At 40.1% G+C, this 14,498-nt stretch overlaps 1 pseudogene; it reads right to left on the bottom strand.

The window, feature by feature from the left end:
* Positions 1 to 546: 546 nt before the first annotated feature.
* LOC121744465 lies at positions 547 to 782 on the bottom strand (annotated as a pseudogene).
* Positions 783 to 14,498: the final 13,716 nt, after the last annotated feature.

The raw sequence follows: 14,498 nt of genomic DNA, 5'->3' as shown, positions 1-14,498 counted from the left end.
TTAGACTTAGAACATACTACACCCTAACCCCTAGGCTTGCTAAACCCTTAGGGAAAACAAGAAACGTGCGCCAAACATCGAAACACGGCCAACTTAAATTAAATGGGTCAGGATAAATGCTCATTACATTTCACAAATAATGCATTACAGAAACTAAACTACGAATTATACTATACAATATGTACATTATACTAATTGAAATCAAGCACTAGATTACAAGGCATCTCTACTCTCAAGATTATCATGAATTATTTTCAAAACAAATGTGAAAGAAAACAAGAGAAAATTCAAGACACAATTTTTATGTTGATCCACATTCAACATTATTATCAGAAAGCAATACTAACTGAAATCAGTAGCCCACAAAATTCGATTTACTAACATCATATAACCATCAATAATAAAGTGGACAAATTCCCAAATCTAATAACAAAGGCATATAAACTACTAGTAGCTAATGGTGAAGTCGGCTAATAGACATAACAGCAAAGAACGCAAACAGCTAGGGAGATCCAACATCAGAATACCCAAATCGCAAAATTGATTTTACACGGGGCTGAAGAGCTGAGAGATGGATGGTTTGGGGTCTGAATTCATGCCGATGATGATGACCAACGGGATGAAGCCGTAGTGAGTGACGACTTTGGTCTTCTCATGGCCCAGGTGCTCCACTCCTTGACGAACTTCCCGGCCGCCGCCACAGACCCTTTCTCCTCGTCCGCTGCCGTAGATTTCCTGACGACCTTTCCCTTCCCGGCCTTCAGAGACACCCTCGAAGCCATCTGCGATCGGTGAGATTTAGGGCTCCGATTTTGACGGACCACGTCGGCGTGGGTTTCACGGGATTGAAAACGTTCTGAATTGATAATAACCGCTGAGATTTAGGGAGAGGAAATGATGGGAGTTTCCATAACAACCACATTTGCATGTACCTAAAATAGCCTTCTCGATTTTTTAATTGATTTAATTTAAAATCAGATGGCATTATTTGGGGCCGTTAGATCTTCAGATTGAATGGCCGAGATTGAAAAGAACAATAGAACAAAACATGGAAAAAGGAAATGAATACGTCCCTATATATATATATATAGGGATGTAGGGTAGTGTTAAAATCCTATATACCACTTAGATTTAAGTTCCGTTTTTATTGGGATCGTTGGATCTTGAGGATGAACGATCTAGATTTAATTCTTATAGTAGCATTCCGTAGTTCATTATTTAGTTTATTTCGTGCATTATGAGGGTGAATTAGTAATTATATGTGCTCAAATCTGGAGAAACCGAGGAGCCGAGATTTTAGCGGGATACACCCACTACTTTCCATGTACTCCACGCCTCATTCATCATCATCCTTAATTACTCCAGTTTCTCTCTCCATTTTTGACTTCTCAAATTCCAGCCAAACCCTAGCCGCCTCCACCACCGTTTTCGCCGATACAAGCTTAAATTCATCCGCTGTTACCTTCGATTTTCAGTCATCCGTTCTGTTCTGAACAATACTCCACCGCCACCATCACCGTTTTCGCCAATAAGAAGAGGTAGGGTTTTCGAATGTGTATGTACTAGTTTAATTTTCGAGTTGCAACAACCCTTTCTCCAAGTTTCGCCTGTAACACACCACAATTCAACTGCATACCACCGACCGGCCGTATTTGTTAATACAGTCTAATTCCCCTTTGTTTCGCTGGATTCCTTCGCAGTTCTTAAAATGACAAAAAGAGGATGACCAACAAATTCACAACAATCCCAGCAAGAGGGTGAGCCTTTGTTTTTCATTTGCAATTCGAATTGATGTTTATTTTTGGATTTTACTCCGACATGGTTTAACATAATTTTGCAATTCGAATTGATATTTTATTTGCAAAATATCTGCTTGTTCTGTACTTGTTAAAATCTCTTCATTATTTGCCAATGTTACTACATTATTTGAATATGTGAATGCATTATGGTCATTTCTGTTTTAAATTGTCAGATAACAAATGTAATATTAGTATACTCATTAATTCATATAATCTCTGCATTATGTTCAAATGTGATTGCATTATTTTACTATATCCTTGAATTATGTGTAATGCTGTTTTATACAGTAAAAGAGGAAAGGTATTTAGTGTTACATTCTGTGTATTAAAACTGTATATCAATGCATTATTTACCTATATGATTACATTATGAATGTTGTTGGTGTGGTTATAGATTGCGGAAGAGTAAATTGAAAATCTGCTTGTTCATTAATTTTTAAACATTATTTGCCAATGTGTCTACATTATTTTAAAATGTGAATGAATTATGGTCATTTCTGTTTTATATTGTCAAATAACAAATCTAAAATTAATATATTCATTAATTCATATAATCTCTGCATTATGTTCATATGTGAATGCATTATTTTCATATATCCTTGAATTATGTGTAATTCTGTGCTATACAGTAAAAGCGGAAGGGTATTTAGTGTTAGATTCTGTGTATTAAAACTGTATATCAATGCATTATTTTCCTATATGATTACATTATTAAAGTTGTTGGTGTGGTTATAGATTGTGAACGAGTACATTGAAAATCTGCTTGTTCATTACTTGTTAAAATTTCTTCATTATTTGCCAATATGACTACATTATTTGAATATGTGAATGCATTACGTTTCTTGTTACCCCTAAGGACAACTAAAAACAAACGGTGCAGAGTGAGTTCCTTTCGTTGGAACCGTTCAAAGCTGTCAACCGGTCATTATAGACACTTGGTGCTCTTACTTGAATAACATGGAGAAGCTGAAGGCACCAGATAGTAGTTGTCATTATTTTGATTGTTGTAGGAAATACGAACTATCAACGGGCTGATGAGTACTTCAATGAGTTAACCGCACAGTTATTAGAGTAATTCAGTGTTATAGAATCCAATAACGAACAAAAATTTGGTGCATGTATCAGTTTAAACGTTGTTATTATTGAGTGCGTACTACACTCTAACCCCTACACTTATTAAATCCTTAGGGGTAACAAGAAACGTGTGGCAAACATCGAAACACGCCACATCTTATTCGTATACATTGCAGTTCAAATATGGTGCATTATATAGTCAATAAAACCCATTACTCGTTAACATTCGGTGCATTATTCGTATCAGTTCGTTTCCATTCGGTGCATTATTCGTATCGGTTTAAACGTTGTTATTAATGAGTACGTACTATACCCTAGCCCTTAGGCTTATTAAACCCTAAGGGGAAACAAGAAACGTGTGCCAAATATCGAAACACGACACATCTTATACGTATACATTGCAGTTCACAAATGGTGCATTATATAGTCCACAATATCCATTACTCGTTACCATTCGGTGCATTATACGTTTATGTTTAAACATTGTTATTAATGAGTACGTACTATACCCTAGCCCCTAGGCTTATTAAACCCTTAGGGGAAACAAGAAACGTGTGTCAATCATCGAAACACGACACATCTTAATTGTATACATTGCAGTTCATATATGGTGCATTATATAATCAATAATATCCATTATTCGTAACCATTCGATGCATTATTAGTATCAGTTTAAACGTTGTTATTTATGTGTACGTACTATACCCTAGCCCCTAGACTTATTAAACCCTAAGGGGAAACAAGAAACGTGTGCCAAACATCGAAACACGGCACATCTTATTCGTATACATTGCAGTTCACATATGGTCCATTATATAGCCAATAATATCCATTGTTCGTTAACATTCAGAGCATTATTTGTATGTTCATTACTTGACTGATTCTGAACATTATTTGGCTATTTGAATGCATTATTTATCTTGTTTTATGCATCACGTGGTTGCTGTTGTACGTACTAGACCCTAGCCCCTAGGCTTGTTAAACCCTTCGGGAAAACAAGGAACGTGCACCAAACATCGAAACACGGCACACCTTAAATGAAACGGGGCTGGATAAATGTTCATTACATATCATAAATAATGCATTACAGAAACTAAAACCACGCATTACACTACATAATATGTACATTATGTATATCTGTTTTAAAAAATGCCTACGCGCTATGCATGTGCAACCCCGAGGAATTACTGCAGCTCGTGTATTTGAACAACGTTTTTTAGACTTAGAACATACTACACCCTAGCCCCTAGGCTTGTTAAACCCTTATGGAAAACAAGAAACGTGGGTAAAACATCGAATTACGGCACAACCTAAACTAGGGGCTAGGATAAATGTTCATTACATACCACAAACAATGTTCATTATATAACCTAAACTAAACGGGTAAGGATAAATGTTCATTACATACCACAAACAATGCGTTACAGAAACTAAACTACGCATTATACTACACAATATGTACATTATGTATATCTGTTTTAAAATATACCCACGCGTTATGCATGTGCAACCCCAGACGAATTACTCCAGCTCGTGTATTTGGACAACATTTTTTAGACTTAGAACATACTACACCCTAGCCCCTAGGCTTGTCAAACCCTTAGGGCAAACAAGAAACGTTCGCCAAACAACGACACACGACACAACTTAAATTATAATATTGTCAAGGAGTTGATCGAATATTTGTTTGTTCATTACTTGGTATAAGCTGTTCATTATTAGGCGATGTGATTACATTATTTGCCTATGTGCATGCATTATGTTCATTTCTGTTTTTAATTGTCAACAGCCACATGGAATATTTGTTTATTCATTACCTCATATAATCTCTGCATTACGTTCATATGTTAATGAATTATTTTCATATATGCATGAATTGTCGTTGGTCATTGTTGAAATAGCTTATGCTCATTAAGTAAATGATTATGTTCATTAATGTGTATATTCGTATTCATTATATGTCATGTATCATGCATCATGTCAAATTTTTTTTATATTGTCAAGGAGTTGATCGAATATTTGTTTGTTCATTACTCGGTATAAGCTCTTCATTATTAGTTGATGTGCTTACATTGTTTGCCTATGTGCCTGCATTATGTTCATTTCTGTTTTTATATGTCAACATGCCTCCTTCGAAGCTAAATATGGCTGAGATTAAAAATTAAACGAAATCTGCATAAAATAATATGAAAATCTGCACAAATACTTAGTGGAAAATCTGCATAAAATAATACGGCTAAAATTATGGAGCATTCCATAACTAACTACAAATGTTAATCTCTATTATGCCCTTTAAACGTTTAAAATTTAAGAAATTAACTAATTATCTGTCAATGTTTTAACCATCCGATCACAACAAATCCACGGCTGAGATTAAAAAGGAGATTGGATTAATAGTGGAAAAAGGATTTGAATACAATCCTAGGGATGTATTCATATCCTTTTTCCATCTTTTGTTCTTTTGTCCTTTTCAATCTTAACCCCATGATTTTGTGATCTAATGGCCTAGATTCATGCTCCAATTATTAATAAAATCATTATTTTAATAAGAAAAATGGCAGTTTTGGGAGTAATAGTTTTAGGTGGTTAATTACATTCCTTGATTCACTCCTTTTTAACTTTGGTAAATAAATAATCTAATTTATTCTGTTTATTGATTCACGCTTCAATCTTTCTTCTCTCTTTCTTCTCTATCAAAATTTTCAGCGTTCTTCTCTCCTTCTTCTCTATCGAAATTTCCAGTGTGACTTCTCCATTGAAGAATTTGTCATTCATAAATTGTTGTTTGGTTTTCTAAATTGAAGAATCCACGGTTTAAAGTTGATCATGAAAAATAACGATTGATTTCGTTTTTCTTTAAGCGATGAAAGAATGGGGCAATAGGAGCCTAATGCTCCGGCTTCCGCCGTCTATCTCCACTCGATTCAGCCACGAGACTCTCGCACCGAGGATATCATCGTGGATCGTCTGATTGTCGTCGAGCGATAAAACAATGTCGTTTGATTTTTTGTCGGCGGAGAGGTTGGTGAAATCGGAGTGCTCGAGCGACGGGGGGGGTTGAGGTAGAGCGAAACGCGGTGGTAGAAGAGGTTGCGCTGGTGAGTTGAATGGTTCTACTCGGGGACTTTGAAGTGCTGGTGAACGTGAACTCGGTCGTCGATCCACATAATGTACACATAATGTACATATTGTATAGTATAATGCATAGTTTAGTATCTGTAATGCATTATTTGTGATATGTAATGAACATTTATACTGACGCAATTTAAGTTGTGTCGTGTTTTGATTTTTAGCGCATGTTTCTTGTTTTCCCTAAGGTTTAACAAGCCTAGGGGCTAGGGTGTAGTATGTTCTAAGTCTAAAAAACGTTGTCCAAATACACGAGGTGCAGTAATTCGTCTGGGGTTGCACATAATGTATATTTTGTATAGTATAATGCGTAGTTTAGATTCTATAATGCATTATTTGTGATATGTAATGAACATTTATCCTGACCCGTTTAATTTAAGTTGTGCCGTGTGTCGTTGTTTGGTGAATGTTTCTTGTTTTCCCTAAGGGTTTGACAAGCCTAGGGGCTAGGGTGTAGTATGTTCTAAGTCTAAAAAACGTTGTCCAAATACACGAGCTGGAGTAATTCGCCTGGGGTTGCACATACATAACGCGTAGGTATATTTTAAAACAGATATACATAATGTACATATTATGTAGTGTAATGCGTAGTTTTAGTTTCTGTAATGCATTATTTGTGATATGTAATGAACATTTATCCTGCCACGTTTCATTTAAGTTGTGACGTGTTTCGATGTTTGGCGCGCGTTCTTGTTTTCCCTAAGGGTTTAACAAGCCCAGGGGCTAGGGTGTAGTATGTTTTAAGTCTAAAAAACGTTGTCCAAATACACGAGCTGCAGTAATTCATCTCGGGTTGCACATGCATAGGAGCATGGGTATTTTTTAAAACAGACATACATAATGTACATTTTAGTGTAGTATAATGCGTAGTTTAGTTTCTGTAATGCATTATTTGTAATATGGAATGAATATTTATCCTGACCCGTTTAATTTAAGTTGTGTCGTGTTTTGATGTTTGGCGCACGTTTCTTATTTTCCCTGAGGGTTTAACAAGCCTAGAGGCTAGGGTCTAGTATGTACGACAACAACCACGTGATGCATAAAACAGGATAAATAATGCATTCAAATAGTCAAATAATGTACAGAATCACTCAAGTAATGAACATACAAATATTGCATTCATTCTTAGACTCATGTACAACAACAGTCTAATGATGCATAAAACAGGATAAATAATGCATAGAAATAGCTAAATAATGTAAAACGGTCAGAAATTCCAATCCCTAGAGATGGACGACGTTACAACCTCATATTATGTTGTATGCAATGGGAAGGCAAGAAGAAGCTGAACGAGGATGACCAATTGAATGCACGGGTTTCACTTATTCATCTAGGGTTCAGATATCGTCTCGGCTAGGGAGTAGTTTTTACCTATACACATAATGTTCATATATTACTCTGTAATGGCTTTTTTATTTTCAGTAATGGACGATTTATGATCTGTAATGTAAATGTTTGCTGGGCACGTTTCATGTATTCCCCAAGGGTTTAGCAATCCTTGGGGCTAGGGTGTAGTATGTATTAAGTTAGAAAACCGCAGCCAAAGTCCACGTGTTTCAGTCATTCATCTAGGGTTTATATATCATCTCGGGTAGGGAAGTAGTTTTTACTGATACATATATTACTCTATAATGGTTATTTTAGTTTCTGTAATGGACCATTTATGATATATATAGTAATTGTTGGCTGAGACGTTTTTTGGTGATTTTAAACAGTGGTGGTTGTACCCATGTACACAAACAGTCAATTAATGCATAATACTTGGTAAATAATGTGTAATACTTGATAAATAGTGTACAGAATCAATGAAATAATGCACAAATAAATATGACTTTCACCCATTCACCTATGTACACAACGGTCAAATAATGCATAATATTTGATACATAATGTATACTACTAGTTTAATAATGTACAGATTCGTCTATGAAGTGGGGAAAAATTGGATCGTGTCTTCGTGTGCTTACAGGGAAAACTATGCAAGTGCTTGGTCAAGACACCGCACTTCTTAAATCCGCTGGATCACTAGGTCCAGGAACACAAGGAACACAGAGTGTTTTTGTCGTTGGACACACTCGACTCCCCTTCAAAAATTAAATCCCTCAACCCGAATACTATGGATTAGTATAGGGAAGTGGGGTCGATCCCACGAAGATGGAGTCGTGAAGTAGTGCTTAGAGACTCTGGAAACAAGCGGCTGCTGCCACGCAAAAGGGTTGAGGTTTAAACTACCACTAGACCTAGGCACGGAAGTTAAATGCTAGACCTAGGACACAGAACACTTATAAAATCAGACATCAACGCCGAAAGAAACAATTACTCACTAGACCGTGTAAATGACTGACTAAATATGACTAGGCAGAGAGAATTAAAAAGTGGGGACCATGACATTCAAATAAGGTAAGTACAGAAAAAACTGCAACTAACAAACTCATGCAATCTCCTAACCAACTCAGACGCGTAAATGAAGAAAACAGAGCATACTCCTAGATTCAAACAGAATATAGAAATCGGGACGCCGGAAACTTACTACGAATCGGACGTACGTCAGATCTACATAAACTAGGCGAAATGAAATAAAAACACGTAAGCTAGGCATAAAATTAAATCAACACGGCTCAGATTCACGTCGAATGCTTAATCCACTCCGGATCCAAGCCATCCGAACTCAACACCCAGCAAAATCGACTCCATAACTCCCAACAATCACAGACAGCCTTACAACATCAACAAGTTAAAAACCCGATTCATCCACAAACAAACTCCATTCTCCCAGATCCAACCACGAACCTGCAATAATCCAGAAAACAACCTCGAAAACAACCAACTCCAACAATCCAACTCAGAATTCAAGTAAACATAATCAACAAACAAATATCAACACAATCGGCATAAGCTAAAACGAAACTTGCATAAAAACAGAGAAATATCCAGAAAACAAAGAGGTCCGAGCTTCGAACAGTGAAGCTCGGCGAATTCAGCAGAACGAAAATGGAAAATAAATTGTTTCTTCGCCCTAACAAGGACGGTGTTACGACCAGATCGAAATGCATGAAAGCTAAAGGTGAACCCCAAGTACGCCTTGAATCTCCCCACGATAGAACCCAAGTGTGTGAAAAAGTGAACTAAGCTACAAGCTGTTCTCGAGGTCTCCAACCGAGAAGATCCCTCCAGCGTGCATGCTTCTCCCTTTTATAGATGCGGACATAACCTTCTAGAGTCTTCGTAGAAATCTCTATTCTACCCTTCAACTCCGAGGCTTCCTCCGTCGAGCAATTTTCCGCATAATGTCCACTCTTTCGCCTTCTTCCTAGGTCCACGCAAATGTCTCCCTCCTTTGCTGGACCTGGCGAAAATCTTCACACACCTGGCTTAAAACGTGTGTTAGACCCAGAAATTTCACGAATTAAAGCCCTAGACCTATGCATGAAATTAGCCTTATCAAACTGCTCACACTTAAACCATGCTTGTCCTCAAGTATGAAAGACAAGAAAATGTAATAAGGCGAATTTCAATGCACGGTTCCCAAGAACGACTCTACAAACAAGATCTAACAAAAACAAAAACCTAGACCTAGAAAACTTACAGACTCAGAAAAGAAAATAACACACAAAGAACACAAAACACAACACATAAACATGCACTAGTTTCAACTTTTAGGCGACTGTCCCCACAAGCTTAAGTTCTCTCGGATCGTCTACAGTCTCCAAATCCTCCTTCTTCCTTCGTCAACCCAAACGGTTCGTCAGTTTGTCAAGAAACCAATGGATTCCCTAGCGGTTAGGTTCGCTCGATCACTCATTCCTCACCAGGGATGTTAGGATCAAAAACGTTCCAGAGTTAAAGTTACACCACTGATGCGTTGGGTTATGAGAGTTTCTCCTTTTTATCATCTCCTCTTTTTTTTTCTGGGTCAGGCAAATATCTCCTGGGTCAGGTAATTTTTACTTCCTGCCCTTAGATAATTAAGCTTCTTTTTTCCTCTTTTTATTTTCCCCCTGGACTTCGTCCAGCTTATACCTCCTTTTTTATTTTATTTTTTTTACTTTTCTCCTCCCCTGGACTTCGTCCAGCTTATACCACCAGTTCTGGACTTCGTCCAGCTTATACCACCAGTTCTGGACTTTGTCCAGCTTATACCTTTATAACCCAATTTTTCTCCTTTATACTCTACTCCCTAAGCATCAAGTGGTTGCCCATTTGTTACAAGTTAGCTCAAAGTGTTTAGGCTTATAACTCACTTTATAGTAGGGCTGCACAGCTAGGTTATCTAAGGTATCCTCTATCGTCCTCACTTCATCCAAACCGTTTTAAGTTTATTAAGGAAAAGGGCATCAAAGTTGACGTGTATCCTATCTTCAATCGCTCTTACTAAGGGAATTTTTCTGCCTTATTGTATCCACTAGCTCATGCAGCACGTAACACACAGACAAAACTAAAAAAAAAAAACTATGACTCACATTCACATTCTGCACCTATTCCCTCCCCCTCCCACTCCACTCAAGTTTGTCCCCAAGCTATCCTAGTGGAGGGGGGAAATAGGGAAGTACAAACACATAAAACAGAACACAAAACAGACAAACAACATGCCAAAACAAACAAACTTCTCACACTTAGACCGTACACCGGGCTAAGTGGGAGAAAGCACAACAACTAAAACCAAACATGCAAAACAGTTCAACCCCTTCTCACACTTAGACCAGGAATTGAGCTAAGTGTGGGAAGTAATAACGCATATGTACAGAACAAGCATGCTGGCATAGAAAATTAAAACAGAAAGCAAAAACAGGAAGCCATGAAATAAGAAAAGTAAAAGTTACTTGGGGTTGGGAGGATTAATTCGGTGCCTGACCCCCTCGGGAGCCAGGCTTGGGCGGCACGGCCTGTTGGGTCACCTTAGCTTTCTTTCTTGCCGGCGACTCCGACTTCTCTTTCCTCTCTTCTGTCTGTCCGGGTACGGTCTTCTTCAAGGTCATGGGTCTAGTAGAGGACGGGGTGATTAGAGGCTTAGTGACTTGTGGCTGCTTCCGGCTAGATAGATCTCCTGGACTTGGTGCCTTGGGTCCGCCACTAGGTCCAGGAAGTAACATTGGTGCGTCCGGGAATTTCTCGCGCAACCACTTCATCATTGTCATCATTAACGTGACACCCTCCGTCATCTTCTCAGTACATCGGGATGACATTACCACCAGATCTGAAACGCGCCCCTTGAGGGCTACAATTTCCTCCCTGACCTTCCGAACCTCCGTTCTCATTCCTTCCATTTCCGTTCGTACTCCGGCAACTTCCTTCCTTACTCTCTCAGCTTCACCACTGTCCTTCCCTTTACCCCGTAGGGCCACTATCCCTTCCATCACCTTTTGAATCTCGGATCTCATCCAGCTGACTTCCTTCCTCATTGCGTCCACTTCCACGACTGGCTTCCTGGCTTCACCCACGTCAGCAACGTCCTTCACTCCCGCCACCTCTTGTTCCTGTTTGATCTGGGCCTCCGACTTACCAACTTCGTAAAAACAGACATCCCTCTTGTGCATGATTAGCAGCCCCTTGTTGAAGAAGTACTCCATATTGAAAACCTCGGGGGGTAGACACATCTTCACTTCCCGGCAAGCCTTGTGGATCTTCATGATCACATTGCGCTGCAAATAAGCCCCCAGAAGGTGGCATGTGTATAGATGCTGGGAGGGGTTGGCAGTTACTTGGTGGCAGGCTTGAGCTAACCAGTAACCCAAGTGGACACGTACACCCGTGGCCATGCACCAGGTAAAGTATAAGTCTGCGGTTGTCAAGGCGGTGTTGGTTGTGCCCATCAAATTATAGCTAATGAAGGTTTGGGCGAACCTCAGAACCCTGTCTTCGATATGGTGAGCCTTCGAGCAACTAGTTTTAAATTGACCCACCCTCGGGTGAGTCAAGAACTCCCATGCGCTCTGCGCTTTGAAACCTGGTGTGAGCTTTGGTGGGCCGACCATTCTCTCATTCCATAATCCTTCGTCATCTTCTGTACGCATCAGCAGACCCATCCGTAGAGTCCACTCCCTGATGCTCATCACATGCTCTTCATTGAAGAGCCTGAAGTTGATGGAATCGGCATCCAAGTCGGTGGTGGATTTAAACCGGAAAGTCGAGAAAAATTCCCGCGCCACGTCTATCGGAACCTCAATGGTGCTATGCTTTAGCAACCAGTCAAAGTCGATTGCCCCTATATACCCCCGAAATTCGTCATTGCTTGAGATCCCCTTAAGCTCGGCCGAATCGTACATCTTCCCAGATTTGGCATATTTCCCCACGGCACTCTTCTCCGCATATATTGTTGTGCGTTTTGGGTCCTCAAACTTCCCCATCGCGTTCAGCAGTTCCTTAGTGATCCTGATTTCTTTCGGCTCAAAATTGAGCTCCACTTCTTGTTCTTCCTCGGAGTCACTGGACTCATTAGGGTTTTCCGACTTGGCATCGGACGGTACTTTAGCAGGTGGAGAAGGAGAGTGGTCAGCGGACTTCCCTTTTGCTTTCTGGGTCGAGGAAGAAGCAATCTGCTTCCCTTTCCTCTTCCTCTCGGCCGCGTGTCTGCGCTCCTCCTCGTCGCTCCCCCCATCAGTAGGTCTAGGAGAGTTTACCTGCTCAGGAGCCCCAGTCTCTAGACTCAGCAATCCTTCTTCTGTCTGCGGAACGGTTTCATATATCTTATCAAGCAGACTCCGACGAGCCTGTCTTCACTCTTCCCTCGGATTTACTGGAGAATTGGTGTCCCCCGTCAGGTCTACGAGCAAATTCAACCCGACATCGACGGGTTCTTGAGCATTCTCAGCATCGAGGGCCTCTCCCTCCTTGTTCAACAATGGGGTTGCCCCCGAAATGTAAACTGGGGTTTCTGTCCCCTCAGACTTCTCAGGGGTTTCCCCTTCTCTGACATCTTTCTCACCAATTTGGGCTTCGGCGCCCCCAACCACTTCTGAAACATTACTATCAACAACAAGGGTTTCCCCCATAGCAAATTCTTCCAAAACAGGGGTTTCCCCCTCTGTAACTCCTACAGCCGCAGAAAGATCTATACCCACAGATGCATTCAGGGTTTCCTTCTCAGCAAATATCACAGTGGCAATAACAGGATTTACCTCCTCAGTGACAGAACCTAACTTGGGTTCACTTACGGCCATCAATTCCAACCCCGCGGTCAGATCTGCTTTTTCTTCGCGAGTTTCTGTGGCGGTTGGTTCTTGAGCAGTGACGGCTTCTTCTGGTACAGCGGGGGTGGGTTCTGCGGCAGCCACCGGTTTGGGTGTTGAAACCCCTGAAGTTTTCGGTTGTGATGCGGCAGATGTCGAGACGGCTGGTATAGATTTCCCCATTACCACCGCGAACATGGCAAACGCCTCCATTGCCTTGTCCGGCCCCCCAAATTTTTGTAGTATATCCGCCATAAACGCCGCCGCACTTGAATCGGTGGATCCTGAAGTGTTTCCGGTACTCTGCTTGTTATCCATGAAGAATTCTGTAGAAGTTTTGACAAAAACTTGGACAGAAATTTCTTTGATTAGGGTTAGAGAAAGAAAACCTAGAGAGAAATTTGGGTAATTTTGGATGTAGAGAGATAGTGAGTAAGGAAAAATAAAAAGAGAACACGGTTATTAGCCGATAGGTATGGGAGAGGACAGTTTGCAGGCGGTTGCAGGCATGACGCTAGCGACCGTACGCCTCCCCATAGAGGTGACCTTTGAAATTCGAACCGGTGCCAACTCTCTCCAAAATTTTACTTCTCAACTCCTTGCCCTAGCAAATTCCTTCTGCGAAACCATACTTAGGAAAAATATTAAATAAAAAAACTGAAACGCCATACTCCCCGTTTCTAGGATATGACAGTATCAAAAACATTCCTAAGGAGTCTGGTATTTCGAAAATATTTTTGGAAGATTATTTTTTTCTAAGTTTGTTTGGTTTTTTCTTGATTTAAAGAAAGTGATTAAATATTTACAATTTATGTTCAAGTGTTCTCAAGATTTCCTGGGTCAGGGTATGGTAAAACTTCCTTGAATACTGGACCTAGGAAAGCTTTTAAGAACACTCACTTCCCAGACTGATTAGGCGAATTCAGGGAGTGCGCGTAATGGCATTTCGTCCACTACGCGCATCTCCGAGTTATCCCTAAATACCTTTACCCTATGACCATTGACAAGAAAAGGTGTAGAGTTTGAAAAACTTCCCTGGATCTCTACTGTTCCATTTGCACGCAAACTCACAACAGTGTACGGCCCAATCCATTTGGATTTTAACTTACCGGGCATTAACTTGAGTCGGGACTGGAACAGGAGAACCTTCTGCCCAACTTGTAGTTCCTTGGTCCGGAGATTTTTATCATGCCACAACTTGGTCTTTTCCTTGTACCACATTGCTGACTCGTAAGACTCAAGTCGCAATTCTTCCAACTCCTGGAGCTGCAGTTTCCTCTCTCCCTCACAAGCTCGAGGATTCATATTAATCTCTTTGACCGCCCAGTAC

The sequence above is a fragment of the Salvia splendens genome, chromosome 8 (assembly GCF_004379255.2).
Source record: "Salvia splendens isolate huo1 chromosome 8, SspV2, whole genome shotgun sequence".
NCBI classification, from domain to species: Eukaryota; Viridiplantae; Streptophyta; class Magnoliopsida; order Lamiales; family Lamiaceae; genus Salvia; species Salvia splendens.
Note: the sequence above shows the minus strand (reverse complement) of the source record. Positions and strands in the feature narration are given on the sequence as shown.